Source organism: Papio anubis, chromosome 9 (assembly GCF_008728515.1).
Source record: "Papio anubis isolate 15944 chromosome 9, Panubis1.0, whole genome shotgun sequence".
NCBI classification, from domain to species: domain Eukaryota; kingdom Metazoa; phylum Chordata; class Mammalia; order Primates; family Cercopithecidae; genus Papio; species Papio anubis.
Window position 1 is genome coordinate 31,240,043 of NC_044984.1, and position 18,816 is coordinate 31,258,858.

The following is an 18,816-nucleotide window of genomic DNA, read 5'->3' on the forward strand; positions in this document are numbered from 1 at the left end:
TTTGAGATGGAGTCTTGCTCTGTCTCCCAGGCTGGAGTGCAGTGGCACGATCTCGGCTGACTGCAAGCTCCACCTCCCGGGTTCACACCATTCTCCTGCCTCAGCCTCCCGGGTAGCTGGGACTACAGGCGCCCGCCACCACGCCCGGCTAATTTTTTTTTTGTATTTTTAGTAGAGACGGGGTTTCACCATGTTAGCCAAGATGGTCTCGATCTCCTGACCTCGTGATCCACCCGCCTCCGCCTTCCAAAGTGCTGGGATTACAGGCGTGAGCCTCCGCGCCCGGCCTTTTAAAATATTTTTGAGACGGAGTCTTCATCTGTTGCCCAGGCTGGAGTGCATTGGCGCAACTTGGCTCCGCCTCCCGGGTTCAAGCAATTCTCCTGCAACCTCCGCCTCCTGGGTTCAAGCGGTTCTCCTGTCTCAACCTCCCAAGTAGCTGAGATTACAGGCATGCGCCACTACGCCTGGCTAATTTTGTATTTTTAGTAGAGATGGGGTTTTACCATATTGGCCAAGCTGGTCTCGAACTACTGACCTCCTGATCTGCCCACCTCGGCCCCCCAAAGTGCTGGAATTACAGGGGTGAGCCACTGCACCCAGCCATTTTTATCTATTTTTAAAAAATTTAAATAAACGTTACAGTCACTTTGTTAAATTGATTTTTTAGAGTATGTTGGAAATTTTACTAGGAGACTATTTGGTAAATTGGGAAGACTTGGCATCTATAAAATGGATATTCTTATTCTTCAACACATTATGTCGCTGTTTAGCTTTCCTTTATTTCTCTTAGAGTTCATTTTTTCCCCCAAATAGTTCACACACATTTCTAGATAATATTATTTCTATACTTTTTGTTGCCATTATGAATCCAGTCTTACTGGTATTCTGATAGTTTTGCCCTTATAAAGGAATTATATTGATATATTTGTATATGATTACCTCAGTAAACTTCTGGTACTATACGTAATATTGTACTTCATTCTTTTAATTTTTTTTGAGGGGGGGCTAGGCATCTATAAAATGGATCTTATTTAGGAGAAATAGAATCATATCATCTATTTGAAATAATTTTTGTCTTTTTCCTTTTGGTGTTCATGTCTCATTTCTGGTTTGTGCCAAGAAAAGAACTTTGAAATTAAGATAGGGAGTTACTATAGAGTAAGGAGGTAATTAATACCTAAAAGTCTAGTCACAATACACTGTTTTTGTTTCATTTTCTTTTTTGGCTTATCCTAATTATTTTCTTTGCCATTTATTTTTTATTCTTTATTTTTTATTTTCTTGGAGACAAGGTCTGTCTATCACCCAGGCTGAAATACAATGATGCAGTCATGGCTCACTACACCCTTGACCTCCTGGGCCCAAGCAATTCTCCCACCTCAGCCTTCTGAGGAGCTGGGACTACAGGTGTGCACCACCACACCTGGCTAATTTTTAAAAAAATTTTCTGTGGAGACAGGGTCTCACTGTGTTACTCAGGCTGGTGTCAATAATGGACATTTTGAGTGCCTATAGTTTTATATTTTCTAGATTTATAGTTTACCTCTAATAGTTGGTTTTTATGTGGTATATTTGGTTTTCAGCCAATTTGATCTTCCAAGGACTTAATCTGTGATTCCTTCATGAAGACCAGGGGGTGGGCAACTGTTCAGCAGAATCAGTGTTTAACCTTCATATGCTGAAACAGAGTAAATTCAGTAGATAGTATAAAATTAAGATATTTTAATCCTATAACTGGGTAGGACTCTAGATGAAAATTTTAAATCCAGCACTGCCTCTCCCCACAAAGTTCAATTAATGCAGTAAAAATGAATGTATGTTTGCCCAGAAATTATTCATTTATAACACAATTGATTTTTGAAAACTTTATTTTCAAATTAACATTTTTTCCAAGTTTGAGTATTATATTTGTTTTAAAAAATCCTTATAAAAGCAGTTTCAGTTCTGATGTGGATTCCAAATCATAAAACAACTTGCTGATGAAGCTTACATTTCTAGAATGCTTTATCTTTAGTTTTCAAGTTAACTTTGAGGTTTTATTTTCTGTTTGTCAAGTCAAGCCTCTTGTGACCTTTCTCCCTGAATGAGCAGAGCTAGCTATCTGAAATGTCAGGAGTTTGTACCACCAAGGGTAAATTTGCTGGAAAGCTTTTAGTTGGGCTGCACTGACTTGTTTAAATAGCCAAACACCTGCTAGGCAAGCCCTGCGCATGTGAGTGGCTATATATGTTCCTTCCTTTAGGATTTGCAAGGCTGGAGCACAAAGACAGCGATTGTTACCCAATAAGCAGTAGTCACACACTTCTACCAATCGCCTTAGGAGGGCTGGTTACCATGGAATCCACCATCTGTTCACTCCCCACCGGAATGTGATTATCCTTGCTGGGCTGGGAACTGGGGAAAGCAGGGGAGCCTGTGCTGGGTGAGATTATCTGCAATGGACCGGGTTAATGGGAGGCTTGCTTTGGCTCGCTGGAAGAACAAATGAAGGGAGTTTTACTTCAGCCATTTGTGACTTCTGGCCAAGAGGAATAAATTCAGCTTTTATAAGGTAAGTAACCCTAGTAATATGTATCCAGTTTGTAGTACATTTGTGTGAGGGCATTATCTCCATGTGGTCCAAGGAAAGTGAGCTCTAAGCTCTTTTTAAAGAAACCTCCAGCGTTATACACCTCTCTTGTATTGATTTTATGCAGTTCAATAATGCCTGTGCAATTACATGTTGATTTTGGAAAAAATGGGAAAAAAATTAATCTTTTAAACTGTTTTCTGCTTGTGAAATTGTTTTGTGACTCCTGAAAGTGGCAAAAGGACAGTCATTTTTAATGGTTTTTCAGAATGAATTACACTGGTATCTTTCTGAAATACGCCCATGGCCCCAACGTATTCAATGCCTGTTCTTATTATTTGAAAAAATAACTCAGGTCAGGGACGTTTGTAGGTTATGATTTAATTAATGATTATTCTGGCCCACAGGACTGACCCACCATTACTAGCTGATGTTTTGAAATGTGATGTTTATGCAGTTTTATTTTGCAATGCTTTGGCACAAGTTTCAAGGGCCTGAGCATGTGGAAACAATGTGGCAGTGCTTTAAGGCATGCATGCAGGCACCGTGGTAAAGGAAGGGCAAGACGAGGAAGATCAGCTTCTATTTCAAGGGCTTCCTTTGTTTTTCTATTTCAACAGCCCCTTAAAATGTGTGTTGCATATTGTGAGCAGTAGAAGGAGATTTGGGTCCTAACAAACGGATGACTGACATTTTTCTGTGTGGCTAAGAGGTTGGTAGCTCAAACAAGGGACTTCTATGTCCTTTGTAAGGCAGCATTGTATCCCCTTCCCCAAAACTGTTCCCTAAAATATAAATGTGAAAAAACAAAAAGAGTGCTGTCTATATTCTGGATACTTCTTTTGTGTAAGTTTTTTTTTGTTTGTTTGTTTTTTATCATTGAAACCATAGGGCCAGTGCTCTGTGAGTCTAACTGGGTCTGCCATTTTTACTTGATAGAGGGATAGAGGAAAGGTTGCAAGGAAAGGCTTGGCTCATGCAGGTTCAGCCTTTCTAATTGTGCGGTGCTGCTGTCATCTTGGACATTCATGTCAGTGGCTGCCTGGAGAGTTAGAAAAGGTTATTGCTAATAGGCCCTAATTGTTTCATTTTCTTTTTAAGATGATAATGTAAAATTAGATAACCTCATATTAGTCAAGGACTCATGTTCTTACTTCAAGAACAGGTTTTTAGGCCAGACAGTTGCGAGTTCTTGGTGTTAATTGTAGTTGACTTTAAAATTGTTACCCTCTTTTGTGCTTACTGGTGTTTATACATCATTATTACTACTTTTAAAAAGTTTTTTTCTTAATGTACAAAATTAGTTTAGCTACATACTAGCTCTAAGAAGCATGTTTTAATAATAGTAGATACATGTCTGCCTCAAAATTTCCTTAGCATAATCTAAAAATTTTCAAGCCAATGTAATAGTATTGGGATAATTTTTTTCACCCATAAATGTCAGTCTTTCATAAGCAATATAAGGCTTGGGAGGAAATTCGGTAATTTGAAAGTCTCGTGTATGATTAGGTGTTCATGTTGCTTTAATTACCATTATCTTAGAATCCAGAAAAAGGCTGTGAGTGAATGGGTCTGAAGTGTGTGGCATCTGGGTGCTTGGGATGTAGTTACTTAGAGCAATTGAGGTGGGCTAGATAAATCTGTACACTTCTCAAGTTCCTAGTGTTGGTGAATTTACTTACTCTTTTCTTTTTGTGATTGAGGTAAAGTTTTAAGATTGTGTTTTTAATTGGGTGTTAATGTTAGACAGTATCCCAGCCTGTTGAGTATTGGCAGGCATGTGTATATTTTCATGTGTGAGCATGTTACATTGACCAAGTTTCCAGAGTAACAAGTAATAAAACCACAGGTTTTTCAAAATGTTTTTAAAAAGCTTTGTCCAATCCACCACTAACAAGAAACTTAGTGGTTCTTGAGGGTAACCCTTTACAAAAATAGGTGAAGAGTGGGCAGCAGGGACAGTCCCTGGAACATCTGTGATCCCAACCAGGGTACCTATGGGACAGGAGTGCACTGTCATATGACTGTCCTGCACATGAAGGACCTGGTGAGAGGTCCACTTCCACTCACAACACTGTCAGCAGTGAGACCTGCCACTGTGCACACAGCTTCTTACGGTAAGGAATTTAGAATTGAGAATGTACTGAATTCGCGGATCCACTGTGAAGCACTGCTTTCTGATTCTCACCATCCGTACTTGTGGGGGTGAAGAGAGTTGCTAGATTTCCGAGGTGTCTGTGCTTTCTTCCAACTTTTCCAACTGTCTGAGGGCTTGATGATTTTCAATTCTTCAATATGACTTAAGACCTTCCTAAGTGATGAGTTTATATTTATGCTTGTAAATATGTAAAACTAACCTTATTTGGTTATTTCATGTAAAAGGATTGTGTAGATGACAATATGAGACTTTGAACAGAGTACTTAGAAGGATTCAAATCCATGAACGTTGAGTAGGCAGCAAATCAGCCAGCTTTAGTTCAGCACACACAGTCAAATCTTTCTGCCCCTTTGACACATAATGCTGGAATGTTGCCTGACATAACAAATTCAGACATGTAAACTCTAGACTTAATTAATGGCGATTAAATTTCTTAGTTTTTCATACTATGTTTTGTGGACACATTCATTCTGCCTAGCCTAAATTGAGTCCTTCAGTTTCTTTGCTTTTGAGGTACAGATTTATAATCCATTTTTTGAAGTTAAGTATTTTTGACCATTGTGGTCCATTTGGCCCTAGAGCTGTCTGAGATGATGGAATGCTAGGGATCTGAAGTGGAGGAGCACCTGCAGATGCTGTCATTGCTAATGCTGCTGTGTTCACATGTCCTTGGGATTGAATCTGTTCGCATTTTTCATAATTTTAAGAAATAAATGTACTGAAAATTGCCCTTTTGCTGTCTCCCACAATGCCATATTACCATGGGTGCAAGAAATGCTTGGAATGAGTTAATTGTGTGCATCAGCACAATTTTGCATTGCTGCATTAGATATACATTTACAGGATGGGGAGCCTGGAAAGCATGCGTGTGAACGATGTGAACTTACACCAAAGCTATAGCTCAAAGCCGGTTTCATTTGGCAGGATTTTTCTCTATATGTGTGCCAGTTGATTTGAGTATCGGCAGCTGTTTCTTCTGAGTTGTCGTCTTCTGTTTTTTTAACTGCTCTTGAGCTTCTGTAAACTAAAAAGGCAAACTTTCCATAAATTGGCAATAAGTAGGTCTATGCAGGTTGATGTAGATTGTTGGAACAGCTTCTGTATGGCACTTAACCTTTTCTTGCTCAGTTGCTGGCACTTTAACCCCAGAAATAGCTTGATGGAGTTACATGAGGGTGCCTAGCATACCTTATTCTTAGAAAAGTTCCATGTTTTACAAATAACCGCCACTCTGTACGGCTAATTGTTCTTTTGTAACAAACCTGTTGAATTACTGACTTCCTGTGTAAGTAATAGTTCCTTCCTTCCTTGTCTGCCTAAATCCTGTATTCTTTTTTTATTTTTACCAATTTACTCGTCCTAAACTCAGATTAATGAAATTATGAGATGTAGTATGTTCCCATAAGGCAAACAGACTGAATCTCTGGGATGTTTTTAGATCCCTGTTATACATCGCTAGATGTTTATTTTCACATAATTTAAGGGTGCCAATCTAAACAGGATTGTCTGCTTTTTAATGCCCTCATTTTAGAGAAGAACCTGGAGCCCATAAAGATTAAGTAGCTTTTCCAAGGTCAGGAAACCTGTGAGTTACAGGAACAGCTAATGTTGGGTATTGCATGTTGAATGCAAACACGTAGGGCAGTATCAGCTTAACATCCTACATTGTTGTCCTTAAGAGGAGCACAACATTGGGGTGTTACCCTCAGATTCCACAGATGAAATGTTCAGTGTGCCTAGGTGGAATACACCTTTGAAAGATGATTTTCTCCGTAATCAAAGTCATAAGAAACAGTTTGTCATTATACATACCAAGCTTTTACAAAACATAACTGCCAAGCCAATTGGACACTTACGTTTCTCAGCTTGCAGGCATTCTCCCTTCTAGCCCTATCTATATGTGAAGTAAAATGATCAGAGTGCTGCCTAGTCATTGTGGATCCCAGAGCAAGTGGGGGAGGGAGGAGCCTGAGGAATGACTATGGTCCACTCTAGGACATATCTGTCACCTGGGCAGCATATAGCATTCCTGTTGTGGGTTAGTACAACTTTCCTGTGGACCTTTCCCGCAGGTATACGACCCGCACTTGCGTACTTAATCGGCCTTTCCTCTGCTCCCTGCACCAACCCACAGGCACCTCCTTGCTCAGGACCACCCTACCCCCTAAGGAGACATTCACTGTCTTCAGTATTAACGTTGCATTCATTCATCAAATATTTCTTGCACGTTTACTCTATGCCATTCCTATTGCAGATGTGGAGGATACGGCATTAAGCACAATGGGCAAGATGTTAGTGAAATTTACCTAGTAGTGGGAAGAGACATAATACAAAAGTAAAGAGATAAGTAAACAACTTAATTTCAAATAGTGGCAAGTATGTGATGACAAAACGGGCTGTGTTAAAGAGGGAGTTGAGGGTGGCAAACTTTAGATTGGGTAACCAGCAGATGTTTATCTAGGGCAGTCCCATATAAGCTGAGACGCAAATGATAAGGAACCAGCCACGTGTAATCTGGTGCAGTGAAAGTGTGTTGCTGTTATCCTCAATTTATGGAGGTAGAAACAGAGGAAAGCCAGTCATCAGGATCGTATAACAATCATGTTAAGTGAGTGCTACAAAGCCACACTGCATGTTATCTTTACTTCTCTTTCAGGACTTAATCCCGAATGTGTGTTCTTTTTCAAAGTCACAGTTTATTGGGAGAGCACAGGAAAGCATTTACCAGTGGTTAAGAGCAGCAGTTTTAAAGTTGAGCAGACCTGGGGCTAGGCTGGTCTCTCATACTAGCTACCTGGATGTCTCTAGGCCAGTCACTTAACTTCCTTAAACCCCATCTTCCCCATTTGTTAGAACTTGTGGGGTTATCCTGGGTATTAAGGAGGTTATGTTCAAAAATTCAAGTTGTTCTGAAAATGATGGGGATTACTGTGATGTTCTCTTAGGGGCATCATTAATAATGCCTGAATGTTGAAATATTTGCTACTCTTGGCAGTGAAAGCTTGGTAGGACTATCAGCCCACAGATTCATGTATTCAGCAAATCCTTTCTTGGTGTTCACTCTGCCCTTGCTAGATTCTGGGTGAAGAGCAGGACCAAGACATGCTCTGCACTCACACAGTGCTCAGCTAAGAGTATCATTTGCATTCAGTGTGATTGACATAGCAGAGGAGGAATGAAGGGTACAGAGGGTACGGGTTCCTCGGCTGTGCACGTGAGGCGCAGCTGAGAATTCTGATCTGAGGATGCTAAAGCAAGGAGATATGATGGGCCAGGAAGTGCAGTCTTTGGGCTAAGGCAGGGCAGGATATGCAAGTGGAGATACTGCCTTGCACAGAAGTTTTTACTGTATCCTGTAAAGAATGAGGAATGTTTGAATACTTTTGAAACATTTGGGAATAGATCTTCAGTTTTATAGTCTGAAAAAGATAACTGGCAGTTTAAATGATGGAAACATGGGAGGGAACAATCTCCAAGGACGCCAGAATTCTCTTCTTTATCTTTTTCATCCACAGCACGTAGACTTTTTCTTTTATTTTCACCACCACAATATAGTTGTCATATCTTATTTTTGGTATTTAGATTCTGAAGTCAGCACAGAAAGCGGAACTTGAATGAAGTCAAAAAAGCTCTTGAAAAATCCCTTAGGAAGGCATAGGTTTGTAGATCAACTCTCTTCCTGTTAAGTCCAACACTGTATGTGTGTTTTTTTAGCATTAGAAGATTGCTGCTTCTTGGGTTGAGCATGAGATATAATAATAACTTTGCTTGCATTTAGAGGTCATGCTATATGAAATAGAGTCCTAGAATTTAGCTCAGTGTGCTGAGACCTCACACTTGGAGAGTCACCAAGTGACTCATGTGAACCAAGAGGAATTGCAGGAGCAGCAGGTTCATGATTTCTGTCTGTCTTACTCCCACTACAAGGCACATGAGCATTGGGTCAGATTGCCTGGACAAGTTAAACTATTGCACCCGCATTTGGGTGCATGCGCACACACTATCACACACAGCTGTTTTCTGTGTCTGCAAAGTGTATATAGTTCACTTTGAGCAAGTTAAGATGCAACTACTCTAATTGCAATATATACCAACTTTTGGTGTTTTCTATATGTCAGAGGCTGCAAAGTATATTCATCCATCTAATGGTTAACTAATATTTGAGATAAGAGATTTATCCTCATTGAAAAAATACAAATGTTGTTAGGAGGTATAGTACCTAGGATTTCCAAGTTCACCAACATTAAGTGATGAACCAGGAAAAATACCTCGATCTGTTCTGGCCTCAATTCTATGTTCTTAACTTTTATCCTCTTTTTTTTTTTTTTTTTTTTTTTTTGAGTTAGCCATTCCATTAACCTAGGCAAAATAATAATATAGGAAACATAACTACCACAGTAGCAGCGAGAGTACAGAAATAAGACTCTAAAGAGATGAAAAGAGAATTAATGAGAAATGTCTTTAAGAAGTCCTCAGGGTTAGTCATTGTCAAAGAACATAAACGGAGGAAGAAGACACCATTGGCTAATGTATGAAAAAAATTATATACAACTTGTAAGCAAAGAAATACACAAAATATTCATGCTTATATCGGCAGAAATTTTCCAAATGCTCATATTTTGGATTGGCACCCTTGTATACTTCAGATGACACTGTAAACTGATGGAGTTTTTTGGAAAACAATTTGGTAAATACGTTTTATCTTAATCAGAGAACACATGGCTGCAAGAAATAGAATCCCCCTGTAATTTAAGAGAAAAGAGGATGTATAGAAACAACATAAACGTGTCTCACGGAACCCAGGGGCAATAAATTCATCCATGCCTCTCAAGAAACTGGACCCTGGACAGCTACATCTCCGTCCCTCTGGGTGTGTGACCTCTCAACCCCACTACTCTGCCTGTGTGCCTCATGCTGTTTGCACTGGCCTCTTAGGATCCCTCTGTGAATGGCAGAAAACGTGGCCACCTCTAATCTCAGATTATACCCTTTCCAGTGCTCAGTAGAAACACACAGGTCTAACTACAGATGCCCTGGAGAGACTCCAATGGGCTAAGTTTTGGTCATTGATTACCTTTGCTAGTCAGCTGTGGCCATGGAACATAGGAGTCTCTTGGCCTGTAATAAGCAAATAGAATACAACTACTACCTTATCAATAGCTCTAAAAATGTTTTTCACTCTCCTAATTCCAATTTTAGAAATCTACCACTAGTAAGTTGCTGAGTGATTCAGTGAATGATTTATCACATCACATCAGGTGTTTTAGTGGGAATGGGAAGAAGTGGGAAGCTAGTAACATGTTCAACAATAGGAAAATAGCTAAATAAATTACTATACATTCATTGGATTGTAAGTTATACAACTACTAAAACATCTTCACAAAATGTGGGAAAATGCTCATGACAAAATGTTAAATGTATATAATGTTGTATATGCTATGTTATGCTTTTTATATAACAATAAAATACTAGAGGGAATTACTAGAAATTCTAGTAATGACACTAGTTATTTCTAGATTTTAGGATCACTTTTGTTTTCTTCTTTACAAGTTTTTTGTAGATTTTAAATAATGAACAATGACCTTATAGGAATTTTACTATAATAAAAAAGTGAACTAATATAAAATGCTCAAAAAAGACATTATAATCTAGTAGGGACGATAAACCTGTTGTAAGTAATAGTAACCAATGCAGGCTAGTATTTAATTTGTGTTATAGATTATATAGTAAGAACTTAAGGATGAATTTCCTGGTAATTAGACTGTTTCACACATGGAATGTCCTGTTCAAGAACTATTTTCCTATCACTGGTGGTATTTAAATATAAATTAGACACTTTGTAAGATATATTGTAGAGAAGATTCATCTATCAAGTATGTGGAACTAAATGACTTCAAAAGTATTCAACCCCAATGTTCTGTTGGGAATGTAGAATTTACTTTGGAAAGATTATTTTTAAAGTACTCAAGTGTTAGGGGAAGATACTGTAATAATACAAGCTGAGTACCTTTTATGAAAGAGATGTGAAATTATATAGAAGTCATCAGAGTCTATAGGATTAAGCAGGAGGATTGAGCCAGATCTTGAAGAGGGTGATAGGCAGGGACTAGATTATAAGAGGGAAGTTATTTTAAGGCTTAGGTAGTAATTGGTGCTAAGGCAGAGTTAGGATTCAGCCAGTTATGGATGAGGGATAGTAACCAAATTGCTTGCCAAATGGCAGAGGCATTTATTTTCCTTGTTCACTCTCTAGTGAGATGAGCATGAAGTGGTGCAAAACTTAGATTGAACAAGAGAGCAAAGGGAAGCAACCATGGTAAATCTACGTGTTTGTGGGCTTAATTATATTCTGGGAAGAAAAACTTTAAGGGCCATCTGTGTGATTTTTTTTTTTTTTTTTAGGACAGAGTCTCACTCTGTTGCCCAGGCTGGAGTGCAGTGGTACCATCACGGCTCACTACAAGCTCAGCCTCCCAGGTTCAAGCAATTCTCCTGCCTCAGCTTGGGACTACAGGCGCCCGCCACCACGCCCGGCTAATTTTTTGTATTTTTTTTAGTAGAGATGGGATTTCACCATGTTAGCCAGGTGGTCTCGATCTCCTGACCTCGTGATCTGCCCGCCTCAGCCTCCCAAAGTGCTGGGATTACAGGCGTGAGCCACCGTGCCTGGCCTGATTGGTGTGATTTTTATGTTTTGGTGGTTATGTTAAATGATGGCATTAACAGTACATTAACAGCTGTGCTATAAAAATCAATCTACTTATTTAACTCACACATTAAAATTCTTTGAAACTGCACAGAACTATAAAGAAACCGAGAACTTTTAGTCTTACTGTATGTTATGTGATCATCTTTTTTTTAAGTAAAGCAGTATTAAAGATATATTTTTTCTGTTCATTAGAAAAAGACAGTCTACAGCCATACCACCCTAAATGCATTCGATCTTGTCTAATCTCAGAAGATGAATTTCCCTGAAGAGTAAGCTGATTTTAGAACTGAAACTCAGCTTAGCATTTTGTGTGAAGCTGATTGTTCCCCCTATTTAAAAAAACATGGAACAGATGTAAAATTATTACTATAAAATGATTAATATTGCTTTTCTTTGAATTATTCTTTTTTATGATTGTGTACATAGAAGTCTTTTCTGTGATGCTTCTCAACTTCTAAACAAATTCTGGTGAGTGATCCTAAACTGAAAGTTGTAGCCAACTTGAGGGCTCGAAGAAGTACAGTGCTTGTGGCTGGGCGCAGTGGCTCTCGCCTGTAATCCCAGCACTTTGGGAGGCCGAGGCTGGTGGATCATCTGAGGTTAGGAGTTCGAGACCAGCCTGGCCAACATGGTGAAACTCTGTCTCTACTAAAAATAAAAAATTAGCTGGATGTGGTTGCACGAGCCTGTAATTCCAGCTACTCGGGAGGCTGAGGCAGGAGAATCGCTTGAACCTGGGAGACAGAGGTTGCGGTGAGCTAATATCGTGCCGTTGCACCCCAGCCTGGGGGACAGAGTGAGACTCTGTCTCAAAAAAAAAAAAAAAAAAAAAAAAAAGAAGTAGAGTGCTTGTTCATGACTCTGAGCTCATTTAGTCTCAGCCTTCGGTTTCTGTTGCTCCATCACTTGGGACTCACATGCGAAGTCCTTATCAGGTTTTGTCACTGTCCCCTTGTCACAGAAAATTGTCAGGGTAGTGGTTTCATCTCTTGGAAGGACCCAGGTAGGTGAACAGCCAGTAAATCCAATAGCTTGCCTGCCTGAAATGCACAGTTGATTGGAGACAGGCTGCTCCAGGGCCTACCTCTTTCTCTCCTAGAGAGCATTTATGTTTTAACAGTAGGAAAAATTGAGTTATTTTGGCCACATGGAAGTAAAGAGCCTGTATTCTCTTAATTACTCAGAGGCATAATACCTTTCAGAAAGGCTTTTTATTGTTTGTAAACCTTGGCAGAAAGAGGGAAGGGCATGGTATCTGCATAAAATTTCTAGTGGAGAACAGATTAGATGGAGTCTCCTCACATCCAAGTTAGGTAGATTTATATACTTACCCAGGCAACCTGGACATTCATTTAAACATTTAAGGGTTTATGTCCAAAGCTTTGCTGGGCCGATAAAGATACAGTCTTGCTTTCAGTAAGCTCACTTTAGAAACTACAATGTATGATGCAAGGTCATAATACTGTACAAAGGTACATGCAAAGTGCTGAGATTGCGCAGAGAGAAGGGAGGACTCATGGCTAGGCCAGAGAATCAGAAATACATCACCTTGGAGATTTTAGGAGGAAGTAAGATCTCCTACATGGTGAAGGGCATTTCATATCAAGGGAACAGCACACATAAAAGCTTGAAAACTGTAAAAGCATCGTATTTGTTTAGAGTACAAGAAATTAGTTTAACTAGAGTATTGGAATTAGGTGTAGGAGTGGAAAGGTTGGAATCTGTAAGATAAATGGCACCAGATTATGTTAGTCTACGCTGTAAGTTAGGTGTGGGACATGATCCAGTAAGCAGTGGAGGGAGCTCTCTGAGAGTTTTAAGCTGCCAGGCAACATGGTTCTTTATACATTTTGGGAATATGACTCTGATGGAACTGCAGAGGAGGGGCTAAGGTTGCAAGGTGCAGGAGCCTTGGCATTTTGATGAGGAGCAGATGGTACAGGAGAAAGATGATGAGTTCTCTGAGTTAAGACTGGCACAAGGATGTAGAAGAGAGAAGGAATTCAGAAATTTATAGGATTAATTGGATGTGTAGATGGGGTAAAGGAGTGGAAAGTGTCAAGAACAGCTCTGAAGTTTCCAGCTTGGATAGCTGACTAGATGATGCATCATTGTCTAATATAAGGAATAATGTGGGGGAAGCAGACTCGGATCCTATGTTTGACTCAGGAATGCTAGTAAATTCCTCATCACCGGTTTATAATAACTGGTTTAAATGTATGTATGAAATTTGTATTCTTGGCCAGGCGCGGTGGCTGACGCCTGTAATCCCAGCACTTTGGGAGGCCAAGACGGGTGGATCACGAGATCAGGAGATCGAGACCATCCTGGCTAACACGATGAAACCCCGTCTTTACTAAAAATACAAAAAATTAGCCGGGCGTGGTGGCAGGTGCCTGTAGTCCCAGCTACTCGGGAGGCGGAGCTTGCAGTGAGCCGAGATCGCACCACTGCACTCCAGCCTGGGCAATGGAGCGAGACTCCGTCTCAAAAAAAAAAAAAAAAAAAAGAAAGAAATTTATGTTCTTTACAATTTTGCAAATAAATGCCATAGAAATCCAATATATTCATGTCTGATAAACAGTATTAGCTTCCATTTTATGAAAACGTAAAGTGTAACAATAAAAAGAAAATCAAATATTTCAAAACAAACTCCCATTCCCATTTTCTCTTCATACATCACACTTCAAATTCTACAACTCTCTACCGTTTAAAATTAATTGTTGCCTATCAACAGGTGACTGTACCCTTGCTGTGCGGTGAAAGCAGAGAATAAAATAGGGATCTTTTGAGCTCACAATATAACTTGGAAAAACTAATGGATATATATTCATGTTATCCAGTCAGTCAAGTAGTTTGTTTAGTGATAGACATTTCAGTCGTACAATACAGAAGCAGTGTGAATGCTGACGCAAGAAATGGCCATAAGATGTTGATTTTCTTATGTATGAAGTGGTTGAATGTATGAAGTGGTTATGTATGAATGTAAGAAGTGGTTCAGTGTTAATTGGACTTCTTAACTATAATACCACTTTTTCAATAAACCTTTTCCCTCAGCAACGTTAGTCTTCCCTGAGCTCTTGAAGCTCTCATGATTTTTATCTATCATTAACGAGTTGGCTCTTATCTTGTCTCTCTCCCCAAACAGATTGTGTTTCTGAGGCCAGGAAGCTGTTTCTTTTTGTTTTGAGACAGGGTCTTACTCTGTCTCCTGGGCTGGAGTGCAGTGGCATGATTGTGGCTCACTGCAGCCTCGAACTTCTGGGCTTTAGCAATCCTCCTGCCTCAGCCTCTTGTGTAGCCGGGACTACAGGTGTACACCATCATGCGTAGCTAATTTTTTTTTAACAGAAGGATGTATTTTATGTATTTATAAAAATTCAATGTAAGATAAAGTTAACATCTCAAATCAACGGCCCGAATTGCAGATTGTTTACTAAACATTGTTGGGAAAGTGTACTATCCATTTGTTTAAAAGGAATACATACCTTAACTAAAAATAAATTTCATATTGCTAAATGCCTAGCTAATTTTTTGTAGATATGTGGTTTTCGCCATGTTGCCCAGGCTGATCTTGATATCCTGGACTCAAGCTGTCTGCCTGCCTCAGCCTCCCAAAGTGTTGGGATTAAAGGCTTAAGTCACTTCTTCCAGCCCCAGGAACTATTTTACTCACCTTATATCCCCAGCTTTTGGCTCAGCACAGAACCTATACTAATATTTAGATTGAACAGAACTAAGGCTAAAGGAAAACTTTAAAGGAACTTATTAAAATTACCAATCCCATTTCAACAATGGGAAGATAAGGAGTGGCACCACACCATGGGATTAGAACAGGGACGATACCACCTTGCTCCAGTTCCACTGTCCCTGGAAAGGGCCCCACTCCAGTAAGAATTTCACAGCTCCTGCTCAAATCTTATGGTTCTTGCTCCATTCTTGTCCAGATTTCTCTGATTAGATTGGGTGCTGTTGAAGGTCATAGGTTTTTATCCTGGTCATCGTTGTGCTCCCAGATGATTGCACGAAGCCCAGCACATAGAATGTGCTAGATAAAGCACCTAATGGAAGCAATGAGGAAAAGAATGAGTCTTAAGCAGACTTCTTAAAGTGTTTGAGAATCACTAAGGAATTTGAAAGGTATCATAGACAGTAGGGCTGAGTTACAATCAACAATAATCTTTTTAAATGAAACCAAAGTCTTATTTTAAAATACATATTTGTTTTGGTTTGAAAATCTGCTTTCCTGCCTGTCCCTCCTGTTCTTTTCAGATATCTGCACTGACATTGAGCATTGCACATGCTGTGCCACTTCAAACAACTTCATTTCCTTGTTTCCTCTTGAATTAATTATGAATTGCCTGTACCTCCTTTTACATAAGTAATAAAAGAGACGTGGGCAGATGGAAACTATTTTTGCAGGTATATGTAGGTACTTGTGTCTTTTGAATGTAAAAATGATCAGGGATGGATACGGACCAAAATCCCACAGAGGAAGATAGGCTAAATTGAAAACTGTGGTTCTGAATGCAATACACCTTTTTAAAGGGCAGGCAGATAAGCTTTAAACAAACGTGACAATCGTATTGAAGAAGTTGAACCCAGTCTTCAACCAGTAACTTGATTTTAATAAATAACAAACTGTTAACCCAAATTAGTGCATGATGTAATAACTAAAATTGCCAAAAGCAAAGCCATTCTCAGAAGCCAGGAGAAAAATAACAGTAATCGGGGGGTGGGGGGCTGGGCATGATTAGAATTAGGCAGCAAGCTGGAACTAATTTCCCTTTTGCCTTTTAGGCAGGATCTCACTGTTGTCCAGGCTGGAGTGGAGTGGCGCGATCACAGTTTACTGCAGCCTTCACCTGGTCAGCCTCCTGAGCAGTTGAGGCAGGAGGATTGCTCCAGGTGCACGCCACCATGCCTGGCTAATTTTTTTTTTTTTTTTTTTTTTTTTGTAGGGAGGGAGTTCCACTCTGTTGCCCAGGCTGGTCTTGAACTCCTGGGCCCAAGTGATTCTCTTATCTCAGCCTCCCACAGTGCTGGGATTACCGGCATGAGCCACCATGCCTGGCCTAACTTCTCTTTTTGAGTTGTGGTTAGTATCATCAGTATTTCCTATTTACTTTGAGTATTGGTGGACTTTTAGACAGCATCTCGATTAATAGGAATAATGGTAATGGTGACACTGACAGAAGTTATCTGTTGTAAACATATATGCTTACATTGATGCATATGTAAACTGTAAAATGTAGTTTGATTCTGGGACATCAACTATGATACTGAAAATTTCATTAAACTAAGGATGCCATTAAATTCTAACATAAAGGTAATGATAATTTAATAAGGATATATGTGTAAAAAAATTAATCTCCATATAATAAAGACACAATTTTTTTTTAGACTTCGACCAGAAAAAAATGACTTTAAATTATAAAATTCAGTGCTGAAGACATCATTGTCTCAAGCACTCACAGTAGCAGGTAAATTGAAACAGCAATGGAGAAGGCAGCATGGCAATACCTATTGCACACCAAAAAACTGTGTATCATCCACCTGTGATGCTTTGGCAAGCTATCTTTATGCAAAGAGCTATATGCATAAAGTATGAAATGATGAAGCAGTCTGTTGGCACTTTTGGTGTAAACTCTCACATTTAACATAGAATAAAGTTTTATTTTAACAGAATAAATATCTCAGTCAGGTATGGTGGCTTACGTGGTAAAATCCCAGGGTAGTTATTAGGTGAGTTGTTTGTAAATGATAAGAGTAAAAATTGGCCAGGCGTGGTGGCTCACGCCTGTAATCCCAGCACTTTGGGAGGCCGAGATGGGCAGATCACGAGGTCAGGAGATCGAGACCATCCTGGCTAACACAGTGAAACCCCATCTCTACTAGAAATACAAAAAATTAGCCAGGCATGGTGGTGGGCACCTGTAGTCCCACCTACTCAGGAGGCTGAGGCAGGAGAATGAATGGCTTGAACCCAGGAGGCGGAGTCTGGGTGAGTTGAGATTGCAGCACTGCACTCCAACCTGGGCAACAGAGCGAGACTCCGTCTCAAAAAAAAAAAAAAAGAATAAAAATTATTTTCTGGTAAAATGCCACTGATCTATGAAGGTACCAAAAGTTTAATTCATTATTTAAATGAGGAAAAGAATGGGAAACTTGGTACTTTGATTTAAGATGGTAATTTTATCTAATGAATACATACCTAAGACATAATATTGGGAATATCACTCTGTAATACTGTAGTAGATCTGGAAATGACCATAATTTAAATCGGGCAATTTCAGGTCTGGCGTAGTTAGTGGGTACCCAAAAAGTTCCTAGATGCTTAGTAAAGCTTCTTTATTAACACATTCAAATCAGCAAATATTTGTATGCCTTCTTCGTGCTTTGAGCTGAGCTTATTTTGGGTGCCAGAGCATAATTATAAAAATAGTTTTGTTAAACTGTTAGGTTAATTCTAATTGTTCTCTGTTTTAAATGGCATTACATTCATCTTTATGCATATAGCTCTTTGGTAGGATAGCTTGCCCAAGCATCACAGGTGGATGACACACAGTTTTCTGGTGTGCAATAGGTATTGCCATGCTGCCTTCTCCATTGCTGTTTCAATTTACCTGCTACTGTGAGTGCTTGAGACAATGATGTCTTCAGCACTGGATTTTATAATTTAAAGTCATTTTTTTCTGGTCGAAGTCTAAAAAAAAATTGTGTCTTTATTATATGGAGATTAATTTTTTACACATATATCCTTATTAAATTATCATTACTTTTATGTTAGAATTTAATGGCATCCTTAGTTTAATGAAATTTTCAGTATCATAGTTGATGTCCCAGAATCAAACTACAGGATTAGGTAGTCTTCATATCTAGACTGATGTGTAGAAGACATGCCAGGCACGGCTGCTCGCTCCTGTAATCCTAGAATTTTGAGAGGCCAAGGCAGGAGGATCGCTTGAGCCCAGGAGTTTGAGACCAGCCTGGGCAACAAGGTGAAACCCTGTCTCTACAAAAAAATTAGCTTCGCATGGTGGCATGTGCCTGTAGTCCCAGCTACTTGGGAGGCTAAGATGGGAGGATCACTTGAGCCTGAGAAGTTGAGGCTGCACTGAGCCAAGACCATGCCGCTGCACTCCAGCCTGGGTGACAGAGTGAGACCCTGTCTCAAAAATAAAAAGTTTTGGAAAAATTCAACTTGAAATCATTTTGGAGATTCCCCCCAACTCAACCCCCAATATCGTTAGTGGTTTTTTGCATGTAACATTTACTGTTTATTCCGCCTACTTTCTGCCGTCATCATGGTTTTAACATTGGCACTATAGCATATTTATGTCAGCTTTATGATTTACTAAGTTTTAGGACTAACTT

At 39.5% G+C, this 18,816-nt stretch overlaps 1 protein-coding gene across 4 annotated transcripts in view; it reads left to right on the top strand.

The window, feature by feature from the left end:
* Positions 1-18,816, top strand: part of FGD4 (FYVE, RhoGEF and PH domain containing 4) — a 259,423-nt gene that overhangs the window by 108,725 nt on the left and 131,882 nt on the right. Inside the window, exon 1 of one of the 4 annotated variants that reach the window (XM_021922173.2) lies at positions 1,422-2,554. The exons of 2 other annotated variants lie outside the window; for them this stretch is intronic. The gene's annotated coding sequence lies outside the window, so the exon portion shown is untranslated. Of the gene's footprint in view, positions 1-1,421; positions 2,555-18,816 lie in introns of those variants that run through there. One more of the 4 variants, XM_021922174.2, reaches the window with a different exon arrangement.